The sequence below is a fragment of the Microtus oregoni genome, unplaced genomic scaffold, assembly GCF_018167655.1.
Source record: "Microtus oregoni isolate MIOR12 unplaced genomic scaffold, Mior012 000014F_ref0000157, whole genome shotgun sequence".
Lineage (NCBI taxonomy): Eukaryota > Metazoa > Chordata > Mammalia > Rodentia > Cricetidae > Microtus > Microtus oregoni.
In genome coordinates, this window is record NW_024543073.1 from 12,359,248 (window position 1) to 12,365,247 (window position 6,000).

Sequence of the window (6,000 nt, forward strand, 5' to 3'; positions counted from 1 at the left end):
GAATTTTGCTGGGATTCTGATGGGCATTGCATTGAATCTGTAGATTGCTTTTGGTAAGATTGCCATTTTTACTATGTTAATTCTACTTACCCAAGAGCATGGGAGATCTTTCCATTTTCTAGTGTTTTCCTCAATTTCTTTCTTCAAAGATTTAAAATTCTTGTCATATAGGTCTTTTACTTGTTTGGTTAGAGTTACACCAAGATATTTTATGTTATTTGTGGCTATTGTGAAGGATGATGCTTCTCTGATTTCTTTCTCAGCCCGTTTATCATCTGTATAAAGGAGGGCTACTGCTTTTTTTTGAGTTAATCTTGTATCCTGCTACATTACTGAATCTAGCACACATTTCTTGAGGCAAACTATTCTAAGCCTCTCACTTGAGATGTAGCTGAAAAGCAAGATGGCCTTTTCAATTTTGGTCATGCAGCACTTTACATACCTGAAGGACTTTTAAAAAATTACAGAGTCATAATGAAACGCTCAGCTTTCTCCCCAGTCCTACCGGATATTATTAGATTGTCTCCAGAACGGAGCTTGAAGCGCTCTTTCAAAGAAGGAGCGGCAATTTTCCCCCATTCTAATTGCTACACCGAGAGCAATTTGTCTTGGGAGCTGCGGAACCACTTTCTTCGTTCACCTGAAGTTTCATCAAAGCCATATGCTTAATCAATGTTTGCTCGTGTTTATGGTCTAGTGCTTGCTGACAGCAGGTGCAGAGAAGAGTAAGTCCCCATCTGCATGAAAGTCCCCCTTAAATCCACCAGCATGCTGTTTCTGCTGTCGTTTCCGTAGACAGGTGATTTTTCATGGCACCTTCCTGAGTTGCTCCCGCCTCCATAGCTGGCTCCGTTTCCCTCCCTGCTGTGTCTAGAAGATGCGGTCTCATTTGTGCTGCATAAGGAGTGCGCAGACTCTCTGCTTGCCTTGCTCATCGGCTCATCTTAGTGCTTGGTGCCAACCGGAAACTGACGTTCTCCTCTGAGTCATTTAGAAACGTTGTTAGCATGTCAGGGAAGCCAAGCCAGAGGTGAACAGGGGGAGATGTGCCTTTTTGGACATCAGCAGAGACCTTACAGTAGCTTTAGTAGCCCTGGGATCTAAGGAGTTTAACCTAGAGAAGGTCGTTAACCTTAATGATAATCACCCGCCTAATCAGCCTCCAAAGCCCTGGAAAAGCACATTGAACACCATCTCCTTGGTGTTATTTGTTTACTGAAGTGAGGGAGGCAGCTCAGCTGACTGCTACTCATTAGCCAAGGGTGGTTTATAAACTGTGCACACAGTGTGGTGCTCCGGGGCAAGCACTGCCTCACTTTGACTTCTTCATTGTATTTGGCCATAGATTCCTTAAAGCAAAGGAAAGAGTCTATCATCCATCTCCACCGAGTGGGAAGAATGAGTGCCCAGCCTCCTAGAAAGACTCCTATCGATGCTGGCGGTTGTCCGTGTCTGTGTGCCGATTCCCGTCCTGCCGTCACTCACATCCACTGCAAGTCCTGCCAGCGCCACTACAAAGCCAAGAGTTGCGAGTGGTATATGAAGTTACGGCATTATTTTACTATGTAGAACTCTTAAGAATTTAGCAGTGCCATGCCTTGGCAGGCATCTTTGAATCCAGGGAGCCACCGTGAAGGCGGCAGAAGTAAGGGACAACATTAAACGCTTATTTTGTTTGCTCATTCTTAAGATGTGGAAAACACACACTGCTTGCTTGGAAGAGAGGCAGCCACAGACTGACTACCTGGGGACATTGGCGCACATTTTAAGATCTAACCGAGTCGTGACTTATGCCAATGCTTCTTTGCCACTGTGGCTTTCCCCTCTATCACACATCCTAAAGCACTACATGAATAGCTTTCTTAATCAGCTTAAGAAGGTACACAAGAAAGAGAAAAGGGAGGTAGGGTGGCAAGCAAACCTTTCGGGGAATTCAAAGGCCAGACATTTAAAACAGCAAGCAAGGGAGAATTAGACAAAGTCACGGAAGAGAAAGAAACCTCAATATAAGGTTCATGAAAACCAATAAGAATTCAAGATCAGTTGTGTTGGCAGATTGAAGCTCACACCCACCATAGTGGAGAGTATCACCAGGGTAGACTGTCCCCACACAGGACAGGGGACCACACATTGTTTCTTTTTGGTGCTGGGCCGTGGTGGCGCACGCCTTTAATCCCAGCACTCAGGAGGCAGAGGCAGGCGGATCTCTGTGAGTTGGAGGCCAGCCTGGTCTACAAGAGCTAGTTCCAGGATAGGCTCCAAAACCACAGAGAAACCCTGTCTCGAAAAAACCAAAACCAAACCAAACCAAAACAAAACAAACAAACAAAGAGCAACCAAACTGAGCAGAGCAGAATTGATTTACCTATACTGCGGCGGCAGTGGTTAAACTGGCTTCATCACAGGCATGCTGGAGAGCTTAGCTACCAAATTTTAGAGAGTGGACTGCCTACGTTCTATAGCCCTTTCACCTAGCGGGACCCACATCTCATTGGCAGTCTTTTCGTGGGAAAAGCCCTCTGCTGTGCTTCAATGAGCCACCCTTGCTGTTTACCTGGCAGGAGAGCGAGAAACCTGTTCCTGAGTTTTAATTTAGCGGACTTAAATAAGTATACGGCTGGCTGAGAACCAGGATCATGGTGTGTCGGTAGAAAGTCATGGTGGAGAGACTTGGCAAGAGACACTGCACAGATTTGTCTAGACTCTATTTAGAGACCTGTATGGAATGGAGGGTGACAGATTGCCAGTCCTGCGTCTAGATACCAGGAGTCTATATCTGCCTCCGAACCAGAACACTTCAAACAATGCCCCAAAGACACCGAGCTGTCTCTGTGCTGAGTACACACACACACACACACACACACCTTGAAAAGTGGAAACATAGCAAACATGACTGCAAAGTCAGGCTTCTGAATACTTCTGATTTTGGTTAGGAGATCCTGTCTCTTATTAAGATAGGGCAAAGTCTCATAATTCCTGCTAGTTTACAGTCCGTAGAAAATTCTCTCTCTCTCTCTCTCTCTCTCTCTCTCTCTCTCTCTCTCGATCCTTCACAAACAGATGGTAGGAACAGAGATAATCATCGTGAACAAGTGTGATTAAACGAATGATTCAACATGCAATTATCATAGTGTCTATCAGCGCGCGTGCATTAATGGATAGGTATCTCGTTTGTTTGGCAGCTGAGTGATTACCCATGTCAATAAGCACTCTATGGCAATTCAGCTGCCTTTTCCAGTAGAAGGCAGTAAAATAGGACAGTTTGGCTGTTAATTGAATATTTGTGTAAGCTGAATAATTATGATCGTTAGGAATAATTACCGCAATGAAATACATTGAGAACATTTGAGCAATGGAGGGACAGGCGCAGTCAGTCCTCAATGGAGAACCGGTAGGTATGTCTTGACTATCTTGAGTGACAATCTAGTTTCTCTTATGTTGTTGACCTCTTTGTAACGTAACACCTCATAACTGCTTACTGCACATGAGGGTTGTTCCCCCGCCCCTGGCTTTCAGAGAAAGTCCCACAAGTCAATAATTAGGCTGATATGGAATATTTTCTCCATGAGATCTATGGTGCCCAACCCTTCCTGCATCCCATCAGAGAAGTGTCTGGACTGATAAGGTTGTGCGGAGGAGATTTCAACGGAAACTTGAGCCTCAGTTTTGTTTTCTTTGACTCGAACAATCATACAATAGTTTCTTCACTAGGTTTTGTATCCCACCGACAACAAAGTGTCTGCCACATCCCTCACTTGCAGGGTGACATGAAAAATAATAAATAGTAGTAAATGAACAATTGAGCCCATGGATTTATTCTAAATATGCGCTAATTTCTCAGTTTGGTTATGGACTTAACCTTGACTTCTGAAAGTGCTTTGAAATTTTGCTTTATATTTTAGGTGTTATTGTGTACACACAGATTTAGTGACACTGTGACTCTAGATCAGGGGTTTTCAACTTGTGGGTCACGACCCTTTTGGGTCAAATGACCCTTTCACAGAGGTTACCCAAGGCCACCAGAAAACACAGATATTTATATTATGATTCATAACCATGGCAAAATTAGAGTTATGAAGTAGCAACAAGAATAACTATGGTTGGGGGTCACCACAACCTGTGGGACTGTATTAAAGGGTTGTGCATTAGGAAGAGACACCGCTTTAGACTGAACTCCACAAGCGTATCCCAGCCCCTTCCTGCTCTTTTTAGGCAAGGATGACTGTCTCAGGAAGGAGTTGAACTTCTTCCGAGCACTGAAGAACTATAGGAGAGCATGCCCTGGTTAACTGGTCTGTCCCATGACTGCTCTGGAGTATTTCAGGATGACCTGCCATCCTCCTCTTGTCAAAGGCACAGGTTGATTTTTCTCCAGTATTCATGGTGGAATCTAGTCAAGTTGCTGGGGATAAAACTGGGTGTGGGGTCTGCCCATGTCTTGGTCCCTGGGAGTTGTTTTTAGTCCTCGGGCTTGCCCATATTGTGCCTCCATTGTCCTGTGGTGGGTGGCACTGGTTTTGGAGCAGATTCTGCTCTTACCCTGCTCTGGTAAGCTAATGGTGTAACCGGAAATTAGAATTTTCTTCTTTTCCTGCTGAATGGGACATTTTGTCATTTATAATGACAAAACTATTAATTTGTCCTTGACTTTTTAATAACTTTTTAATTTCTAATAATACTTTAATATGCCTTGAATTTTGTTTGACCTTGTACAGTCCTTTCACTCTGGTTAGTATATATTTTCCCAATGCTTCACCATGGATCTTTCTGTTTCTTGTACTTGGGATGTTTTCTCCTATTGTAAAAATATGCTTTGTTTTATGTTATAAAGCTGTCTTGTGGTCTTTAGCTTTTAATAAAAACATTTAGTTCACTTTATGTAGGTGGTGATATTTGAGACTCGCTATCTTTAGATGAAAAGTAGTTTTTATTCTTCTATTCCTAGCTTGGTCCTTAATTTGTTGGATATTCTGATTGTCCATCTAGCAAACTACTCCAAAACAATGACTTAAAACCAGCATGCTAGTTTGGTGATAATTTAGTAAGTCAGAAACTCAAGAAGAACATGGTGAGGCAGTTGGTTTCCCTCCTGCAAGACCAGACTCTAAGATGGTTTCTTTCCTCGTGTTTCTGAATCCTGGTATTCTTGGGTCAGCTGTCTTTTCCCCGTCCTCACTCTTTCTCTCTCTCCTTCCTTCTCTGTCTTCCCTCCCTCTCCCTCTCCTCCCTCTCCACAAACCCTCAAACAGTGTCTCACTCTACAGACTCTACTTGCCCTGTGCCTCTTACTATGTAGCTGTTCGGGGCACACATACGGCATATATGGTAAAAATGAAGGTCACTCTCTAAGAGGCAGAAATGATAAATGTAAGGCTAGGTCATGGCTATCCTAGACCTGACACAAAAACACTTTGTCATATTCCACGGGTCAAAGCAGTCACGGGGCCACCTAGGTTCAAAGGAGTGGGGAAAATAGATTTTGTTCCAAGTCAGCAAAGAGTCAAGGCCACAAAATAAAAACATATTGCACGAAGTGCGTGAGAACATGTAGATTGCTGTGGCCATCTCTAAGAAAAACAGAGAAAGAGAGAAAGGGGAAAAGAGGAATTTTCCTCATTGCATTTTCTTATTCTTGCCCATTTGTTTTATTTGATTGCTAAGAAATGAAGAAAATGTATATTAGATTAGCAGGTTTCATAGAAAATGTAACTTTTGCCTTTTTCTGGTTGATGAAAAGACCCACAAACCTTATGAATGTCTCCCTTTTCACATATATAACATTCTTCATGTCTTTTAATTTTATATATAATTCAAAACATTTCAGAAATAATCATTACCAAAGATTTGTACAGCTACTGTTCATTAAGATCTTTCTACACCACTCTGCTTGCTACTCATGCCTTCCCATGTCTTCACTCTCTCTTCTGAGATAATTTCCACTTGGGGTCCTTTAATGCTTCCTATGGCATGTCTGCTCATAAGAAAATCTTATTCTGAAAA